The 21281-nt window shown below is 36.6% G+C and overlaps 7 non-coding genes across 7 annotated transcripts; 3 read left to right on the forward strand and 4 right to left on the reverse strand.

Annotated features, from left to right (window-relative positions):
- Nucleotides 1–13301: 13301 nt before the first annotated feature.
- On the reverse strand, nucleotides 13302–13373 carry Trnap-ugg (transfer RNA proline (anticodon UGG)). Its single transcript has one exon. It is a non-coding gene; the product is annotated as a tRNA-Pro (tRNA).
- A 711-nt stretch (nucleotides 13374–14084) lies between these two features.
- Nucleotides 14085–14156, forward strand: Trnap-ugg (transfer RNA proline (anticodon UGG)). The gene has a single exon. It is a non-coding gene; the product is annotated as a tRNA-Pro (tRNA).
- A 5272-nt stretch (nucleotides 14157–19428) lies between these two features.
- On the reverse strand, nucleotides 19429–19500 carry Trnap-ugg (transfer RNA proline (anticodon UGG)). The gene has a single exon. It is a non-coding gene; the product is annotated as a tRNA-Pro (tRNA).
- A 446-nt stretch (nucleotides 19501–19946) lies between these two features.
- On the reverse strand, nucleotides 19947–20018 carry Trnap-ugg (transfer RNA proline (anticodon UGG)). The gene has a single exon. It is a non-coding gene; the product is annotated as a tRNA-Pro (tRNA).
- A 150-nt stretch (nucleotides 20019–20168) lies between these two features.
- On the forward strand, nucleotides 20169–20240 carry Trnap-ugg (transfer RNA proline (anticodon UGG)). Its single transcript has one exon. It is a non-coding gene; the product is annotated as a tRNA-Pro (tRNA).
- A 436-nt stretch (nucleotides 20241–20676) lies between these two features.
- Trnap-ugg (transfer RNA proline (anticodon UGG)) lies at nucleotides 20677–20748 on the reverse strand. The gene has a single exon. It is a non-coding gene; the product is annotated as a tRNA-Pro (tRNA).
- A 162-nt stretch (nucleotides 20749–20910) lies between these two features.
- Nucleotides 20911–20982, forward strand: Trnap-ugg (transfer RNA proline (anticodon UGG)). The gene has a single exon. It is a non-coding gene; the product is annotated as a tRNA-Pro (tRNA).
- Nucleotides 20983–21281: the final 299 nt, after the last annotated feature.

Genomic DNA, 21281 nt, shown 5'->3' on the forward strand with positions numbered 1-21281 from the left:
GCGATTATATTTGATTTTTCTAATAAATTTGCTACTATTTCATTGCAAAAGTGATAAAAATATGTTCTATTTTTATGTTTTGTTTTTTTACTTAAACTTCATTCAAAATAATTAACTTAAATCCAATTTTTACACCTTAAATATTTGTTTTTCTTTGGTGAATAACTTGACAAGTCGTCGGTACACAACTTGACAAGTCTTTTTTTTAATAGATTAAGAAGATAATTTAATCAAATTCTTACGCCAATCGAAAGATATGCATCAAATTAGCTTATTTCAATCATAAAAATATCAATTATCATTAATTCCGATTTACCAGGGAACTCTAAACTTTAAAATCGCTCCCCTGAAAAGTACGCAAAAATGACATGTCAAGTTATTCCCGCGCGGTACGGATATAATCTTGTTCACTTACTCGCAAGCATTTCCAAAAGTGCATCCATTGACACCGCAGACCGGGGAATACTGTGATATGCAGTAGCAATCCGGCATCTGCAAGTTCTCGAAGCAATTGCTGTTGGAGCGCTCTGGGCGGGCCGTGGCAGAGGCTACCAGGAGAGCGGCCAAAACTGGAAAAAATAATGGAATAGTCGTGAAAATAATGGAATAGTCGTAAAAATAATGGAATAGTCGTAAAAATAATGGAAAAGTGAAGAAATGAAGTAATTAAAATTATAAAGGATTAATTAAGATTTCACACTCACCAAAGAAGTAAACCTTCATCTTGTTACAAGTTTGTCTTCAACAGTTTGAATAGTTAACGAAATATTTGCAAGGCTTATTATACGTGCCCAAATGACTCACTCATAAGAATTAAGTTAATATTAATAATGTCAATCATACTGAGTGAATGATAATAATCTAATTTAACTGGATTTTACGTTTGACTATTTAAATACGTATTGATTGCTGGTTCAGGTGACTATTAAAAATGTTTATTTTTTAATAATCACGAAAACAAAACAAATAGTGGGGGACAGACAACGGAACTTTTTTGGTTTCTATGTCCACCACTGAGGGACATAACAACTCATTTCTTCTCAGTGTACACCAGTAGGGCCCAACGGGAAGATTTCAGTAGCGCTGTCCCCCACTGGTGGACATTGCAACTTTTTTTCTCGATTTCCACCAATGGTGGACAAATAGTGGGGGACATCGGGAATAAACGATCTTTGTGGGGTGGAAAAATTTGAGATAAGAAAACAAACTATATCGTTCTATGATTGATTTAATAACATTTACAATAAATAAATAACTATAATAATCAGTGACGTATAGCATTAAAATACTAAAGTAGAAGAGAGCAGGAAACATGATGAGGAACAATAGAGAAATGAGTGAAGAACGTAACCAAGTGGTGTCCAAAAAAACAAAAGAAAGAGAGACAAGGTCGTAGGAAGGAGAAGGATATAAAAGAATATCATCACGTCATGGAGAAGAAAGGCACAAGATCACACTTTATGGAAAAATCTCAAAAGAGGCTTACGCCCGTATTAACAAACGATGCATGCTTATGTGAAACAGCAAATCGAACACACAGCATTGAATAGAGTTCTGTCATTGGTTCATGTGTCACCCTGTGCGTTCACGCGCCCTGTGAGACCTCATAGTAATGTTTGTGAATACGGGCGTTATTTGAAGATAATCTTCATTAAACTTCAGTCAAAGAACAAAAGAAAATATTTAGGAGCATATGCACTAAGTAAGATAGTTGAAAAAGGCTAGATTGTGTAGGTACTGGTCAACTTCATTCTTCAACCTCCTCATGGTCAATAACCTCCTGGCAAACACCGTCGTATGCGAATTCAGCGTCGGCGCAAAGACGTCTGAAACAAACAGTAATGATTAATTTATACAATAAATAATAAGAGTATATAAGGGACAAAACATGCGAACATCTGAACTCCTAAACGCGTCTGGCAAGCGTACGAATTATAGGCCAAAATCCTTTTTGTCATCACCATCATGAACATTATCATTTTATGGGAGTCTATAGGCAACGGTAATCACTTACCATAAGGTGATCCGTTTGCTCGTGTGCCTCCTGTCACATAAAAAAAAAATGCACAGGACGTCCACTGTGCATTTTTTTTTATCTGATCTTAACACCCATCGTGGTAAATATTCTTGTGTTACTAGTGCGTTCACCACAATAGTCCAGTGGAAGCGGGGATCGAACCCTCGTTCCTCGGATCAGTCGACACCTTTACCGTTCGACTGTTGTTGCTTTTTAAACTACAAATCCCAAACAAAAAGGGTCGTGCTCCTGCAGTGGACATTAAATGACCTGGTAAAGATGAATGACGAAACAACTCACTTGCAATCATTCCCGTAAGTGCAGTTATTCGCCGCGCAGACCGGCTCCTCGACCTCCGGACAGACGCAGTCCGGTTTCTGGTACAAGCAGTCCACAGTATCCTCTACTAGGGCCTCGTCAGCAACCGGGTCGACGATGGTGACCCGGATGACTGCGTCTTCTATTTCTGGCTCGACGACCACAGCATCGTCGACTGGTTCTCCGTGAGATTCTTCTTCTTCGACTGCTTGGACAGCCATGGCTGATAGAGCCAGGAAGATGGAAAGAACTGGGAAACAAAATGATATTTTTAAATATGGGAAACTTCCAGTCATTGAACTTAAAGGCCAATGTACATTAAATTCTCCAATGTCCAAACGACCGTTAATGAAAACACTACCACTGGTAATTTCTCCACAACTAATGTTATGAGTATCTAATTCCAAAATAAGCTAAGATTCAAGTACCATGGGCAATGGGTAGGTATCCGTCAGGGATTTAAACATAATAAAAATGAGATTTTCTTTGCAAATAAATAATAATCAGTATTTCAAACATACTTAGGTACATTCACTGCTGAAAAATATGTCGCCTCCAATGATTTCAAGAAGGGATTTAGTTATTTTAGGAACCAACATTGATGAAACAAACGATGGCCGTAACAGCGTATTACACTTGAAACATTTCGACGGGTTCATCCAGTGTCTAAGTAGCTCAGTTGGACTTGGAAGAGCAGTCACCCGGCAAGCAAAAGGTCGTAGGTACAATTCCCGCCTTAGGCAGTTCGATTTTTTCAGGCTGAAGGTTTTACTGGGTACATAATTGCAGATATAAAATGTTTGGGATATTGTGCGGGGATCGAACTCACTAAGCTCTTGCTTACTAGTCCAGTTGGATCAAACCTGCGACTTCTGGCATAGTAGTCCAGTACCCAAACCAAGGCCAAAAACCGTATTATGAAAATGTTAGCACAGGAACGTGTCAGGAAAGTTACAAATTATTTGGATGTTATTATGTTGAAAGATGATGGAACGGTGTAATGGGGCGGTGTCTGAATATAATTTATTAGGTGCAAATATTTTTAAATTGTGTTTACACGAGTATTGCCTTCTTTACGGTGTAAACTTGGAGCTGGATTTTAAAAATATTTTCTCGTTAATTCTTTCATAATGCGAACAGCTATGGGCTGGAATTCGTTGCCTGTGCTCTTTACCAAACACTATAATCCGGGCTTCTTCAAGGCGAAAGTGAACACCTACGGGGCTTAATGTATCATCCTGGACTGCATCTCACTTAACATCAGATGCGATTGCAGTCTAATACCTGCCTTGTTCTATATTAACTTGATTTGTGACATTGTATGTTAAATAATAATCTGACTGATAAAATATTTGTACGTCTGCTTGCAGGCTGAATACATGGGAATCATATTAGCTATAAGATCTGCTTTGTAAAACGGGCATGTAATTAAGTAAAGTAAGTAAATAAATTATTGAATTTGAATTTGAATATATTTTTTTTATTCTAAAACTTTTGTCCGAATACTCGTAGATATTATGAAAATTTTTATGGTGATAGTGGCTTTTTAAATGAAGAGAGGTAAAAGTAAACAATATTATTTACTATTTAACTCACCCAGGTAGTATTTCATGTTGTACTTTGAAGTGTTATTAAAAGAATATTAAACATTTCCTGTAACAGCTACTTTTATACTAGGACTTACAGGAAAACCTTACATTTCCTAGACAATAATAAATTTTCTATTCGAAGATACGAAATGACGGATCAATGTTAAGGATAAAAGAAAATAGGTGTTGTATTGTCCATTGTTTTGTTTGTAAGATTGCTCAATAAACTATGATGAAATTAAGATGTTGATTTGATAAGGAGCATTACATTATACAGGATGTCTTTTTAAGGAAGTCGCTGTCTTCACTTTATGCAGGGTGTCCCAGAATGGGTGAATAAACTGCTAGGGGAGGTAGCTCTACTAATGTCTACTATCCCTAAAAAATATGGGAGTGGGAGACCTGCATTGTGTATTCAATACACCTTTTTGGTGTATTGAATACACAATGCAACTCAACTCAACTTCAACTCAACTCAACTCAACTTCAACTCACTCAAAACTCAATACACTGTATTGAGTTTTGAGTGAGTTGAACAAAGACATTGAAAGGAAGTAAAGGTATTAAATAATAAGTATTTAAGCCGTTTCAGGTGAGCCTACATTTTGAAAGATACTTATTAACGATTAAAATAAAAGTATTTCATTTGAATAATAATATAATTATAAATAAAGATTATCAGCATAATTATGACCTTATCTTTTTGTTTAATTTAATTAATTGTGCAATAAGTATCTCTAAGCGCTCCTGCACACGACGCCGCTACCGCGCCGTTAGTTTGCATTACGGTCTCTGTTGTTGTTTTTTTCTCAAAAAATCCACTAAGGTGTAGAGTCAGGGCGTGTACAGTTACAAGCTTGGCTCTACATGAGATTTTATAACTTTTTCACAGGCCATACGGTATATCTTGTCAACATTTTACATAAAAATGTTTTGGTAGGATCTCTATGTCTCAAACATTTTGTTTAAGCAAACGTTTGAAGTGTCAAGTGTAATTGTTCTATCACTCATTCGGCCATGTTTGGACTTTGTAATCTGTTGTCATGAACAATGGCCCACATTTGTGCACGTCAGCCGTTTTTGGCGGGCTATTTGGGAAAAGATTGGCTACTTTTGTCCGCGGCTTCGCCCGCGTGAATAGAATGACATTTCGGTCTAGTAACAGAAAATCTAATTCGCGCATCTGTCCCCATTTTAAAAAGTGGTATAAAAACTATCTTTTCATTTTCCTGTACTTAATTTCATCAAAATCCGTTCTGTAGTTTTTGCGTGAAAGTGTAACATCCATTTATCCTTATAAACTTCCACTTTTGTAACATTAGTAGAATAGGTAGAGCGGATAGGATAGCTAGAAAAACTATTTTCTAGACACCCTGTATGTTTTTAAGGACTAATGTAGGATAGACATTAAATAAGCTCATTTATTCACAAAGTTAAGTGGCAAAATTAAATTCGATGCGCATCGATGTTGTACTCTGAAAGAACGTATGTACGAAGAACATTATTATTATGATGTACCTATTATGTACCTATTCTAATCGCTTTTTATTTGTATTTCAGGTAAGTACCTACCTAAATGAATGGTGCCTCCGTCGTATCTCTCCATTATGGTGAAAATTTGTGAGTATTATTGCATGGTTTTTAAATGGTTATAATTCTAACTTAGGCCCGGTTTTTTGATTCGTAGTTAAAATAACCAATAGTCAAATTTGACAGATGTCAAATGACAAGTGGTTAAATATCAGAAAAAAAATGTTTTTCGAACAATGGTTAGCTTGACTTTTAGTACATTTGTTAACTATTAGTTAACATTTTGTTAATATTTAACCATTAGTAGCAAAATTTAACAATTTGTTATTTTAACTATGAATCAAAAAACTGGGCCTTAGATTTCAGCTTACTGTATATTATTCACAGTGTATCTACAATCTATGCTCCATTATATTTAATGACGTCATATAAGTAGGTTGTTCTTTTGCCCAATGTATAATACATTTCCTTACTGCCCCAAAATTAACCGTTTCACTCTGACCTTCCGTAAAAACCTAATATTTTCTCCCTCATACACATGCAACCTTAACTTAATAACATAATTAATCGTCTGAAACACGTAAACACAAATAGCGTGTACTTCCTACATACGAACTAATTATAGCAAAAACTATTAATAAATTATGGCAACACTGCAAGGATTATTGTAATGAAATGGGCTTATCAGATGTATTAAGACTTAATGTTGCCATCTTGGTGTAAAGAAAAATGCTAAAATACTTTGTATCACGCAAGGTCAATGTGTTATTATGAACTAGCTGTTCCCGCGACTTCGTACGCGTGAAAATAGCTTGAAAAATATTTCCCGTTTTTGCAACAATTTTCTTCACTGCTCCGCCCCTATTGGTTATAGGATGATGTTATATAGCCTAAAGCCTTCCTTGATAAGTGGGCTATTCAATACAAACATATTTTATTCCTTCGACCTGCAGTTCCTGACATTAGTGCGTTTAAGCAAACAAACAAACTCTTCAGCTTTTTAATATTAGTTTAGAGTTAGATGTATAAATTCATGACCAATGTAATGCGAATATATAATTACACTGAAATAAGATCCAGAAAATAGGCCAAGGTAATAAAAAAGTTACCCACTTTCTTCATTAATGTAAAAGAATTCTCATTAGCTGTAATCTAAATATTTTAATTGTTCTCTTAATGATAAAGAATTTTAATATTTCACAAAAGAGATTATTGTAAAGAGGAACAAAGTGAAACGCCTGGAGCAGTTTCGCGAGCAACGCTGAGCAACGTAGTAATAACTAAGGTAAATATTTTCAGTTTTCCTACTTATACGAGTACTTGTATTCATGCAAGTATAATGAAGAAATATTTATATTTGTGTAGCTGGCATTGTTTGTATGTTGAAACGGAACGCACATGTGCTACTGAAAGAAATACACGAGTTTAATCAAAATCAAAATCAAAATCAAAAATATTTATTCAGTTTAGACCACAAGTGGCACTTATGAACGTCAATAGAAAATAATAAAAAAAGAAAAGGTAGCCCTTATAATATTTAATAAATTCTATAACAAAAGCGAAAGGTCACTGACTGACTCACTCATCATGAAATCTTAGAAACTACAAGTGCTAGGAGTCTCAAATTTTTCATGGGGGTTCCTTTTAGAACGCAGGTGCTCACTAAGACGGGATTTATGCTTTTAAATTTTCAAACCAAGCCCTTTTAATCCTTCATCTGCCAAAATTTGCAACACACTCTTTAAAAAAATGTTACCAGCATTTTCGGATAAATAAAACTGCAATCTCCCCATCTTTATTTTCAAACATTTTTGACGTGGCCTGTACACAAACTCGGTTGATTTATGGCAACACCGTGCATTCAGCTTTCGCTGTAAAGGCTGAGATAGGCTGATTGAAATATATTACGGTTAGGGTACAAATTTTAGTGTGTAAGCGAACGAGGTCGTATTAGAGGGTTGAAGGGGTGAAAAAAGATTAATTTGTCTGACACGGGTTCTATGTAAGTAGTGGGGAGATGGGGAATATTTTGTGACATTTAATACAGGGTAGGTCAGATTACAAGATGGTGGAGAGCGCAATAGCGCCACATAAAAGATGTCCCCGTGGTCAAAAGATGGGTCTGCAACCGTGGACAAACTGGGCATAGGCGGAAATCGGGTCAAGGCCTCGCTACACCGGTACTTCCTCTATGCCCAGAGAGATGGACATTCGTGGTTATTTTAGTGGGTAGGCCCCGCCCTTCTGGCGGGGAGAGCCCCACATAACCCGTCGCCATGACCACAGCGGCGGGTATGCAGTTTTATGCATTTTTTCCACGTAAAAAAAAAAAAAGGGTAGGTCAGATTAAAAGATTGTGGATTATCTGCTTATACTTTTTTTTCGTTTTCCGTTTCTGTGTTTTGACGTTACAGCAGCCAATCAGTACGAATGATAGGTAGATAAATACATTGCGTGGATTCTTAAGCTGAGTTGCACCACCAAACTTTGACCGTTACTATAACGATAACCGGTGGTTTTTGTATTTTAACGTTTGTTACAGTCAAAGTAAGATGTGCACCATCTTAGAGTGATTCCTGCACAGTATTAACATGCCTTCGGTGTACCTTAAGCAATTGCAAGACTTAACTTCCTATACCAATGTATAATTTAGATCGAAGGCAATAAATACATTTTTATTTTATTTTTTTATTTGTTTCATGAAGGTTTAGTATAAGTAATTGGAACTATCTTGATGTTTATCAGTACCTATTAAACAGAAGTTTTAAGCTACGTTTGAACCCATTCCTTGATTAGGCAAGTTTTGCCTAGTTTGAGACGAAATACCTTGGGTAAAAATAAATATCCAAGTATATTAATGCCATATTATGTACTTTATTTTTACATGGGCTTAGTCATCTTAATACATGCATGAAATCTCCTTAAAACAATACATACTTACCTGTTAATTTTCCTCAACTTTTACACCTACGTAATATTTCCTAATACTCAAAGAAGCAAATACCCTTGAAGCCGAGCATAAGGAATAAAATAAAGAATCCACCCACCCGTGAGTCCTCAGGGTTTTGTTTGAAGACCGGATTATATGGATCCTGTTCCGCTATTATGAACTCAGGGAAATATTTCGTATAACGTTATTTAACAAAAATATTCCAGGGTTTTTCCTTGTAACTTGTTTTTACATCGATATGAGGTTCTTTTTGTTGGAATAGCTTTTCTGAAATCCATGAAAAATACATTACCTTATTTTAGCCCAGGTAGGTAGTTAGTTAGGATGATTATTTTTAGCCATGGCATTATGAAATCATCCAGGACTTTTCATTTTCAAAAACCTCTGAAAATACTTTCGTTTGTTCAGCCAAATGACGTCCACTGCTGGACAAAGGCCTTCCCCAAGGCTTTCCATAAGGACCGGTCCTGCGCTGCCATGTCTTAGATACAGGAAATTCAAATTTCGTGGCAAATTATGATTCCCAAATAAATATTTAATCCATGTACACACCTTAATTAACTTAGTCAAACAGACATCTTGTTTTTAAAGGATGTAGAGTTTTCGAGCGATATTATTCTTTGAGTCCAGTATTTTTACTGTTGTAAAGATTCATTTCTACATTTTAAAAGCAGACATAACGAGTATACTTTTGTGCCAACTGAGTTTATGTTATGAAATATTTCTCTTTCAATGTTACTTATAAAGAACATGTTTTCCTCAAACCATAATCCTTTTTAAGATACTCCAATAGTGCTCTCAGTAATCACCTTTGAGATACATCTAAACAATAGCACAAAAGGTATTTATTTAGCTGATGGAAAACCATTCATCTCACTGACAAAGAGTTAGAGCGAGACGGAAAGTGCGGAAGTCTGCCGTCTCTTTCAGACAAAAAGCAAGGCTAGAATGCAGGCTAATTAGTGCTCTAACGAAACCTAGCTTGGGATGTTAGAATTTGCCCTTTGATCTTTGTTTTGAAACCCTGGCAAATACATTAATGTTACTAGTAAGCAAGGTTGAAATTTAATTAGAGGATGGATTAATGCTAGTTGTAATTGCACATTCGAATCCTGCTAGGGACAAATGGTAGTGTGATGAGTGCAGTATTCATATTTATAGCTATAGTTAATGTCTTTGTATTTTATATTTTCCCAAAATAAAACACATTTTTCCGATCTTAAATTTCTCATCCCTAATAAGAGAAATTAATTATTACATTAATTTGAAATCCTTTATATTTTAACATTCACCTGAAGACTAAGTTATTTTTGAACGACCTTATTACACATTATTTACCAGATATCAATGGAAGAATAATAGATGGCACACTGCAGTTTGGTTTATAATCTAAGTAACCTAATTTTAACTCTATTTTCACTTACATGCTAAAGGTTTATTACTGCCAGATATGAGATTGACAAGCCCTTTAAAGCCCAGTTCAGCTGACGTTTCATAAAATTTTCAAGATTGTAAATGGCAGAGAACATAATTTTAATGTCAGGCCTTTTCAATCGCTCTTTAATTTTCTTACTCGACGCAAAACCGTGCTTATAAAGTTATTACCTTGTTTTACTTCTTTATTTCAGGTAGTTTTTGCTATCTCGTATAACGGTTTATAAACAATGAGGCAAATAATTAACGAACTATGGTTAGAAAACATTTGTATTAACGTCGATGCAAAACCTCGTAATATTATAGTATAGAATTAAAGATAGTATACAGGGTGGAATTTTGTAATGCCACCTGGAGGGAAAGTACTCTTAATACTGTAGATAGAAAATTTTACTGAAAGAAAACATTCCTTTATTTTTGAGTAGAAAGAGAACTGCAATCAAAGATTTTCGAAAAATTTTCGACAATTCACTACCATACCATACAATTTACTGTAACATAATTGAAATAATTTAAGATTTCATGGTTTTCCTTTCATCTGATGTATCATGTTTGTAAGAGAGATTTAGAAGAAAACGAACTTCAACCAGATGTCCTTTCAACTGCATCTAACTTGATAACGAATATGCCTACAAGTCCTCAGTAAATTATTCACGAGGCCTGCAAAGTGCTAAATTGTAATGTCCGCTAAAGGAGCTCTTGGCAGTGCGCCAAGTGCCAAGACTTTGTTAAAGAAACAACTGACTAAAGAAACAAGTGACGGACGTGGTCGCGGGTCGTTTATATACTAATTTTTTGCTGATATCGTACAATATATTTAGCAATGCTAATTTTCAGAGGGAAAAAGTGTGTTTTGGTAGCTATGTTTTGTGTGGTAAATCTTGCAGGATATGTTTATTTGTGCCATGAAATTCTGCAATGTAAACATAGTTTGCTTTTTCTTTTTCAAGCTGAAATATACCAAGGTTGATATGGACAAGTAGATTGACAAATAGAAGTACAAAATGCCTTTTAAGATGAAACACTTATTTTTTTATTCGTCATCAATTTGTCCGATATTTCCTTCCTTCTATTTCACCCATAGCAAAATACTAGTTTTAGACTGAGTTAATAGAATAGTGACTGAGTTTCTTGCGCTGCTTCTTCTCAGCACTGGCCCATTTATTGTCCCGAAGCAGTGGTAGGGTTAATATTGGGACGTGTAAAAGTGCTTTTTAAAAGCCTATTTGCAAAAATAAATGAGTTTTATGAGTTGCACCACCTAACTTTGACCGTAACTATTTTTTTTATCCACAACGAGGAAGCTCTTGGCCTGTATCTCACCTGATGGTAAGTGACGATCAACTATAACGATAACCGGTGCTTTTTGCATGGATTTTGACAGATTTTTGACGTTTGTCAACGTTAAAGTAAGATGGTGCAACCCAGCCTTAGAAAACTGCTCAGTCATTTTCGACCACGAGAGAAAAATTTTACCAAACATTTTCTTCTATAAAAACACACGCATATTAAAACTGCCCGGAGCTATCTCTCTAAAGCTCGACATGATAAACGATTTCGTTTCTTATTGCTAGGAGCATAATGCCACAATAAGGATGCAGTTTAAAACGGCAGCTGCTGTTGATGTTGTCACAGACAACACTCGCTGTTTGCTGACACAGTTCAGACATGCATCTGACTTCGATGTGCATAGAGGCACAGAATAATAATAAGTATAGAAGGTACAGTCAGGACATCTGACTATAAAGTTTTATTGCGAAATCTTTTTTTTTTAATTTTTTTTATGCATAACAAGGCAGGTATTTGAATCACATTTAATACAAAATTACATCGTTGTCTGTACAAAGAGTACACTTTTATGTTATGAGATTAATACGAAGATTCTTTATACAGTTAGCGTCAAATAGTTCGTGACACCCAAAATAATATCAGCTATAAAAATTAATGCTCATTATTAGAATTTTGTTTAAAACACTCAACTTTTTTTCGGAAAATTCCGTTCATTTTGAACTTAAAACATGGTTTAAACTAGTCAAGTTTTCGTTTACAATTGCATATAAGTACCTATTCCATGTTTATGAACTTCCCTTCGGAGGGGAGTACCTACCCATTAATAAGAGACCATTGTCGGCCATTTGGTGTAGTGGTTCAGAACGGACTACTATGCCGAGAGGTCCCGGGTTCGATTCCCGGCCGGGCAGAAATTGAAATGATGAATTTTAATTTCTGTGACGGGTCTGGGTGTGACTATGTATAATATTTATGTATTTAAAAAAAAAAAAAAGTATATAAGTAGTATATCCGTTAAGCTAGCACCCATAACACAAGCATTAAGTTGCTTACTTTGGGGCTAGCTGGCGCTGTGTGAAATTGTCCAAAGATTTATAAGAGAATTCCATGTTATTTAACCCATCTGAGACCGCATAGAAACACGGACAAGTTGAAGTTGAAAACAGTGTTAATATCCGCCCCGCAGCAACAAAACCTGCTAACACAACACACGCAGTTTGCTGACACAACAACCGGGCTGAGTTAAACGCCGACAGGCTGACGTGAGCATCGAGGGGTTAAATCCAGTTTAATATAACGGCGATTGAAATTGTCCGAACGATCTTTAGTAAGAATAAATTAAATTGGTTTTCGATTGATATGAGTAATATCATCCGTGAAATGTCTTCGTGTGTAGTCTGTTTTAAGGTCACTGACTGACTCACTCACTCATCACGAATTTTTTTTTATGTGACAGGAGGCAAACGAGCAGACGGAATCTAATCTCAGAAACTACCAGTGACTCATATGCCCGTTTTCACCATCAACCCCTAAATTTTAAGTGGCCCCTATGGTAACACATAATATGAAATTTGTTGTTATAGGGGTCACTTAAAAATTAGGGATTGATGGTGAAAACGGGTACTAGTCTCAAATTTTGCACGGGGGTTCCTATTAGAACGTAGGTGCTCACTAAGTCGGGATTTTGCAAAATTCAACTCCTAAGGGGGTAAAACGGGATCCACGCGTACGAAGTCGCGGGCGGCCGCTTGTAAACAATAAGTTTGTAATTCTATTTTAATGGAATACAGACCCCATAAATAGTAGAGAAATTTTCGCCACAATTCATAAGGTTATCCCTAGTCTTAAGAGCGCTTTCACATTAGGGCGATAGTAACGCGGCGTTTTTATAATGTGAAGGCATGCATCCGCTGTCACATAGTATGAAATTCTCGGCAGCGCGTCTGTCGCGCGTTTGTCGCGCTGCTAAATCGCCTAAATGTGAAAGCGCTTTAAGGGTGTTAAGGGCGGTCTGAGGGTGACCTTAGCCCAGAATAAAGTATGAAATAAAATTGTATTATTAAAATAAAAATAATGAAAAGTTGGGGACAATTCATATCGAGTTGTTTTTACTAAACGTTCATGTATTGTTGAGGTAATAATTGAACTTAATATGCTTTTTAAACAAAAAACAGGGCCCGTCCGGGATTTGAACCCGGGACCACTCACACCCAAAGCGAGTATCATACCACTAGACCAACGAGCCGCTTGTAAGAAACTTTTCAGAGCACCACCAGTATTTTCGACTAATTTTATAAACACTTGATTAAACATACAACCGTTTGGATTTAAAATAAAAATGGTAAACACATTAGTTATCCGCATCTATGAGTAAAATGCCCAACACATTTTAATTATTGTATCACTTTTTGGTGTTGTCCTTTAGTTAGACAAAGCATAATGAACATACACCACAAGCTTATGCCTGCGACTTCGTCCACGTTCATTCCTTTCAGCCAAATGACGTCCATTGCTGTAAGGAAAAAGGCCTTCCCAAGGATTTCCAGGTACTTCCCGCAATTTTCTACTTCGTCTACGTAGATTTCGCTAAATTACCTTTGTTTATTAATGATATAAAACTCAAAGGTGACTGACTGACTGACTGACTGACATATATCAACGCACAGCCCAAACCACTGGACGGATCGGGCTAAAATTTGGCATGCACGTAGATGTTATGACGTAGGCATCCGCTTTGAAAGGATTTTACGAAACCACCCCAAAGGGGGTAAAACGGGATCCACGCGTATGAAGTCGCGGGCGGTCGCTAGTTTGAAATAATTATGAAAAGTTAGTATGAAAGTAACTGATGAGCTCGCTCAAGCTAAAAATCTTTGGTTTCAAGTTTGAATGTTTATTCAAGTGATTTAAAATTAGTAAAATCTTATGGTAGTGCTCTGAAAAGGTTCTTACAAGCGGCTCGTTGGTCTAGTGGTATGATACTCGCTTTGGGTGTGAGTGGTCCCGGGTTCAAATCCCGGACGGGCCCTGTTTTTGTTACAAACAGAAATTGAAATTGTGTAAACTTCAGGTTCCTCACCGAATGCTACCTGATTTTTATCATTGTGATTACATTATTTTTAAAACATTTTTCTTTCAATACTTACTTTTACTGGCGGTTAAAAGTCACCCCCAAACCTCCATACATCCATATTATTATAATGGCAATAACAATTTAACTGTATCTGCAATGCAGCCGTGAGGCTCTGTCACTCCGGAACCCTCGCTTCCGACCCCGTTGCGTCTGTTTGAACACATATTGCTGGCCCTCCCAACACTGAAGGGTATAATATTATTTTATAAGTTAGGTACTTTTTATCGTAACACAGAACTGTCAATTTCAAGACAAAAACTTGAGTCACTCTAAAACAATTCCTTATGTGGTTTGGAAGTTTTTTGAATCAGTCGAAATCGAATGTTCATTATTTTTAAAAGCTCCACTGTATAATGAAGTTAATAAAGCACACAAAGGAGTAAAAAACTAAAGATTTAAAATAATAAAATACCTACACAGAGGTTCCTGTCTGAACGAAAGCGTGAAACGTATCATTTTTGTAAACCAATCAAGTCAAGACACAATGTTCAAATATTAGTTACAAAGACCAAGGTCGGATTCCACCATCTCACTTTAACTTTGATAAACGTCAAAAGTCTATTAAACTCCTTAAAAAAACACTGGTTACTAGTAACTATAACCAGTTACTGTTAGAGTAGGCGCACACCGTTGATTTTTAGTTGGGCGATAGTTGTGCCCGATTTTAAATTGTATGAAGAATCGGCCAAATCGAATCGGCGTAGTGTGCGTACTCCCATACATGCCCATACTGATCAACAGCCCGACTAAACTATCGGCCGACGAAAAATCAACGGTGTGCGCCTACTCAACTAAACTATGTATTACTAGACAGCTCTTCAGATAAAAATTGTGTCAAAATATCCTTTACTCTCACACTAACAATGGAGTAGCAGAAAATTGACATTGAATATCACCAGCCTGTGTAGCTTACAGAAGCGTAGGTATCCATACTATCCATTACCATACATAAGTGAGAGAGGCTTCGACGCTCGGTTACCTCCTTCCGGTTCCGTTCGCCACAGCCTCACATCCTGGGCGGCGCAATGCAGATGGTAAATGCTTCGTTTGAATATGGAAATATTATGGATGACAATGTTTAAATGGCCGGAATATTATAAGGTGGAACATTTATAGAGATAGTTTGAGTCCCAGGAAAGGACATAGGATAGTTTTCATCCCAGATATTGAAACAGGGACGCATTTGATAATATTTTTCTGTGAGTAAAAAAATACGCAGGCAAAAGCTACTTATTTAATTAGTAATGTGTAATTTGAAACAGTGGTGCAGCGACGAAAGTGAGTTTTTTCATAATAAAAATGTACCTATTTTAGTATTTACTTAAGGCTGGCTATTATCTTAGAAACAAAAACAGTAAGCAAAATAAAAGCCTTTCTTTAAAGCTTTCTTACGGTGCTACGAGTAGGTATATTGCATTAGTTCCGTAAACATTTTATGAGTTACAACAAAATAACAATTAACCCACACTCTACCAAATGGGATTCCGACAGAGAAAAATATGCGCTTCGTTTAAGTAATACGCTGTTTATGAATCACTAACATTCATATCATCATAATTTGAAACATACAGCGTTTCCAAATTAAATTTTCATATTTTAAAGCGTAAAAGCTTTATTAAATTGCAGCATTTTATTTCAAGCGAAATGCTTCATGTAAGCTTTTTCATTTTGTAATAAAACAGTTTAACATTCCTACTTCCGTAGGTACAGTCAACAAAAAATTGTGAGTGTCGATGTTAATTTTGAACTTTACAAATCGTCACCTTGTTGTCCTAATTAAAGTCATTTGTTTGGAACGAGGGACCAAAATTCAAGGGTTAAAGTATTCATTTGTTTTTTTTTGTACCTTTTAACGTACCGACAACGGCACACAAGTTAAATATTGTAATATCTATGTACCTACTTAGTTAATAAAATAATCTTTTTACCCTACCAGCGCTTCAAGACCAACATTTGGCAAGTGCTGAGAAGAAGCGCCGCAATAATTGTCTTGTGGCAACTAAATTGCGTGCGTCAGGTGGTGTTTGCAGTTCGCTCCTTTATTAATAATAGTCGATAATTTTTCTTTGTCACTTTATTTACTTTTTTTTATGTATGTTTATAATTTCCATAAGAAAATAATGGTTTGCCCAACTTTATGTGTATAGTTAACTGTGGAAACTTAATTGGTTTACGTGTTGTCTTACTGCACCTAAGTTAAATTATATTGTAACTGTATGTTTCCCAAAAATAAATAAATAAATAAATAAACAAACTCAGTCACCACTGTGTTAGAAAGAAACTAATCAAATATAGATTTTACTGGAGTTTAAATAATTAAAGGTAACTCTACAATAGCCAATTTAAAGTTCCAAAGTAATATTACAAAGTAAAATAGCTTGTTTTGTTGAAACAACAAACTAGTTTGCTACGTAAACCACAGAAGCAATCCGCTTAATGCATTGAGATTTACATGCTGTATGTGATTGTAAAGGCCAAGCCACACAGCATAGAGGTACGCTGGTACTCACACGCTATAGTACACAAGAAATAGTTTTAGTATTGCTATAACTAGGCACGCTGGTACTCATACACTATAGTCAACTAATTCCCGTTTTCACCATCAATCCTTAACTTTTAAGTGACCCCTATGATAACAAAATTCCTGTTATGTGTTACCATAGGGTTAGGGGTCACTTAAAAATTAGGGATTGATGAAAACAAGTAAAAAATAGTTTTAGTATTGCTATAACTAAATTAACACCATCAATGGCACAGTGGTTGTTAAAAGACCCCATTAACCTTCGGCAGGCAACACTTTTTTTGTATACGTAAAAGGCAACAGGGGTGACCAGTCACCCCACAAATTCAATTTGTAATAAATAGCTTTGTGATGAAAAATCAAACTAATTAATGATAAGATCTATTACTTTGTTTCATTATAAAACTAAAAATGCTTTCATTTAACAGTTTATATATTTTTAATAATTATTTTTTTAACATTAAGCACAGTTAAAGCTAATATCTTTGCGATGTTGAGGGCATGAGGGTAGTTGACATTTTATACGAGATGTCTTAACTTTTTTGTCCAGTTTTCTTTGACACAGCACTCACCTTGCCTGTTTCTGTAACTTTGCTAAAGGTGCACCCTCAGGAGGTCCCTAGTTCATATTTAGAATGTCATGTGTAATTGCTCTATAATTCTCGTATCTCTCGCAGCAGTTACTATATTTCGTCGTGATGTTTGACTCCAAGGTGATGGAACCAAGAAGACCAAACATGTCCGTTCTTACATAGTAGCACGTTATGTTCGAATTGTGCTAGTAGAACGTCATCGTCGTAACAATTTTTCGCTATTGGAAATAAAGTCTTCCTCCTCCGACTAAACTTAGATATTGTCTTCAATTTTGGAAATCTTATTATCATTTGAGCAGCGTTTATCATAGAAATTGACATCAGCAAGTCTATAAATGTATTTTTCGATTTGACCATTCGAAAACAAAGCCATTTTTACTCCAAAACCAATTATTTACTTTAGCAACACGAAAAAATAAAGTATACGTAAAAGGCAACAGGGGTGATGAGTCACCCCAAAAGTGTCAAAATATCAAAAACAGGAGCCTAACGCTATATGTTGACGAATGCGACTGATAGCTTTGTCTCCAATTAGAGAATAGACCAAACGACAGAAAGGCACAACATCAGCAACTAAACGTATCAAGACTTTTTTGAACTGGTGGGGTGACCAGTCACCCCTGTTGCCTTCCGAAGGTTAAGCATGTTTCACAGTTTTCATAGAAGTCCATTGCAAAAATAATATTTTCTTGTGTTTCGAAATGCATATTATAATGTCCCGATCAATATCAAGATCGTTCGTTTGAGCCAAATGACGTCCACTAAAGAAAGGCCTCCTCAAGGATTTCCACAATGACCGCTCCTGCGCGCCGCCCGCATACAAGCATCTCCCGCGACCCTCACCAGATCATCGGTCCATCTAGTGGGGATCCTGCCCACACTACGTCTACTCGTCTACGAGAACTTTGCTGCCCCAGCATTCATATCAAGATCAAATAACAAAAAATATTTTCATCATCTTTACCATCCAAGGTTTTTTTTATGTGACAGGAGGCAAATGGGATATGTGGATATGTGGCAGGAAATATTTGAAAACATTTTGCCTCAAAAAAAGAAAAACTAACAATCGATTTTCCAGCAGTATTATTCATCATCGTCATCATTTCAGCCATAAGACGTCCACTGCTGAACGGCCTCCCCTAATGCTTTTCACGTTGATCGATTGGTAGCGGCCTGCATCCAGCGCTTCCCTGCTACCTTTACGATGTTGTCGGTCCACCTTGTAGGTGGACGTCCCACGCTGCGTTTTCCGGTACACGGCCTCCATTCCAGAACCTTGCTGCCCCATCGGCCGTCAGTTCTGCGTACTATATGCCCTGCCCATTGCCACTTCAGCTTGCTAATCCGTCGGCCTATTTCAGCGACTTTAGTTCGTTTACGGTAGTACGCAGTATTATTACTAAGGTTAAAATGTCAAGCGTGACCAAGCCAAGCTCTTGGCTATGGAGCCAGGGTCTTATTCTCACTGCTACTCCAAGCTATGTATTTGTGGAACTGATAACATCTAAGCTTGGCACCAAGTTTGGGCTGAATGTATGAATAGTACTTGAATTTTAATCTAAACTAGCAATAAAGTAAGATAAATCACGGCACTTAGTGTGACAAAGCTTTAGCTATGGCGAATAATTCAAAAAATCTTTATTATAGGCCATTTTCAAGGCAATCTGTTTATTTCAATCCTCACCATATTTAAGGAGTTGATTGAGTAGCTTACTCTGATCACGAATCAGTAAAAAATTGACTTTGAAAAAAATTTAAAACGAACCTTAACTTTAGTTAGTCAAAGAAAAATACCTATTTACACTACCTACTTTACGTGGCTTCCTTCAGTAGGCTATTCGACATGATAATTGATAAGCGAGTGATCCGCGTAGCTCGATGGTGCCGCAGTGTAAACGTATTGTAGTATTGCCACAGTACTGGATGTCTTAACTTGCCCTACTACCACTTCGGAACTACAAACCTGAGAAGAGTTGTGGCGGAAGAAACTTAATAAGTAACGGATACTAAACTTACATACGAATCGTGATTGGTCGCTGTGGGAACCAAAACAGGGCCCGTCCGGGATTTGAACCCGGGACCACTCACACCCAAAGCGAGTATCATACCACTAGACCAACGAGCCGCTTGTAAGCAGGTTGTGAATACAACCATGAGTAGTTGAAATTAAGTTTAGAAACACTTGATTAAACAACCAAACACGAAAGCATTGATCGGTACAATTTTAACTTACAAACGGCTTCTCATCATGTAGTTTCGAATAAAGAAATTAACTGTCTCATAATATCTCGTATGGAATCTGAACTAGCATCGTTCTTTTCAGCCGACTGCTCTTACCATAATTGAGCAGAGCACCATTTACATTGTTTATGAAAACTTGACAGTTCGCCACAATTCAGGCAGTTAAAGTGGGGCCACACACATAGCGATAACATTCGGGTGACAGCAGAGCGAAGACTTGCGACTATATCTGCAAAAAAGCACCGAACTATACGCGAATATTTGACTAAACACATCACAATCGCGGTGTGTGTAGCCCAGGAATTAGTGAGTTAAATAACGCAAAAAGAAGGGCCCGTCCGGGATTTGAACCCGGGACCACTCACACCCAAAGCGAGTATCATACCACTAGACCAACGAGCCGCTTGTATGAACCTTTTTAGAGCACCACCAGTAATTTCAACTAATTTCAACAACATTTGAATAAATAAAGAAAATCTTATATTCATTGGTAACATTATGGCAGTTTAGCAACATTGTAATGGATTGTTTTTCGGCAACTTAACGCCATGCGGCTCGTTGGTCTAGTGGTATGATACTCGCTTTGGGTGTGAGTGGTCCCGGGTTCAAATCCCGGACGGGCCCTGTTTTGGCATAACTTACCATAATAATGCAGTCCGTCTGTAACAGGCTAACTAATGATGATGAAGTTAATCTAAACTTTGTGTTAAATATTTTTTCGTAATAAATTAATTTTTAGTCCGTTACTTTGCCTTAATTTTACAATATCCATGGGAAAAGTACCTAGTAATATTTAATTAATTCCTATTCTAATCTTTCGGTACTACACAACTGAAATCCGGCCTCCCTAACCCGTCTGAAAAATGTAACTTTAAACATAATATTCTCCATGTGCCTTTGATAAAACAGTGGAGATCAATGAAATAAGGAATAACTCCAGATGTGAGTGAGTAGAAATAAAATGATAAAAAGTCAAAACATAATAATATGTCATTGTTCGCCGGAAGACCACGTTCATTGAGTCTTTAATGTCTTTTGTTTGCCGCTTCTTCCAAAAACAGGGCCCGTCCGGGATTTGAACCCGGGACCACTCACACCCAAAGCGAGTATCATACCACTAGACCTACGAGCCGCTTGTGTTGTCGTTTTCGTGACACCAACAGTAGTTTAGGCTAATTTTTAAACACTTTGTATAATAGACTAGTAGACTCCAGTTTGTAATTTTTTTGTTTTTTCAAGTGGTGTCAAAATTAATAGAAGCTACTAGTGGTTTTGTAAAAATCACTTCTCAAGCGGCTCGTTGGTCTAGTGGTATGATACTCGCTTTGGGTGTGAGTGGTCCCGGGTTCAAATCCCGGACGGGCCCTGTTTTTGGAGTAAACGGCTTTGTTAAAAGATCACAAAAGTAAAAAAAAAAAACTATTTAGTATGTTCAAAACGTTTGTATACGTTTTCTTTACCTTAATTTTTATTGATACCACCATTTGGATACCACCAAATAGGTACATAAATGTCACGCTCATTCGTTTACGTTTACTATTCTGAAAAATTACTTCTAGGTCATCAGTCCACTGAGTGGGAAGCTTACCCATACTGCATCTTTCAGCCCATCATGTTCTTTCGAAACCTTCCCACAGCCACCTACAAGCATTGCCAATTGAACTA

This window comes from Ostrinia nubilalis, chromosome 22, assembly GCF_963855985.1.
Source record: "Ostrinia nubilalis chromosome 22, ilOstNubi1.1, whole genome shotgun sequence".
NCBI lineage: Eukaryota > Metazoa > Arthropoda > Insecta > Lepidoptera > Crambidae > Ostrinia > Ostrinia nubilalis.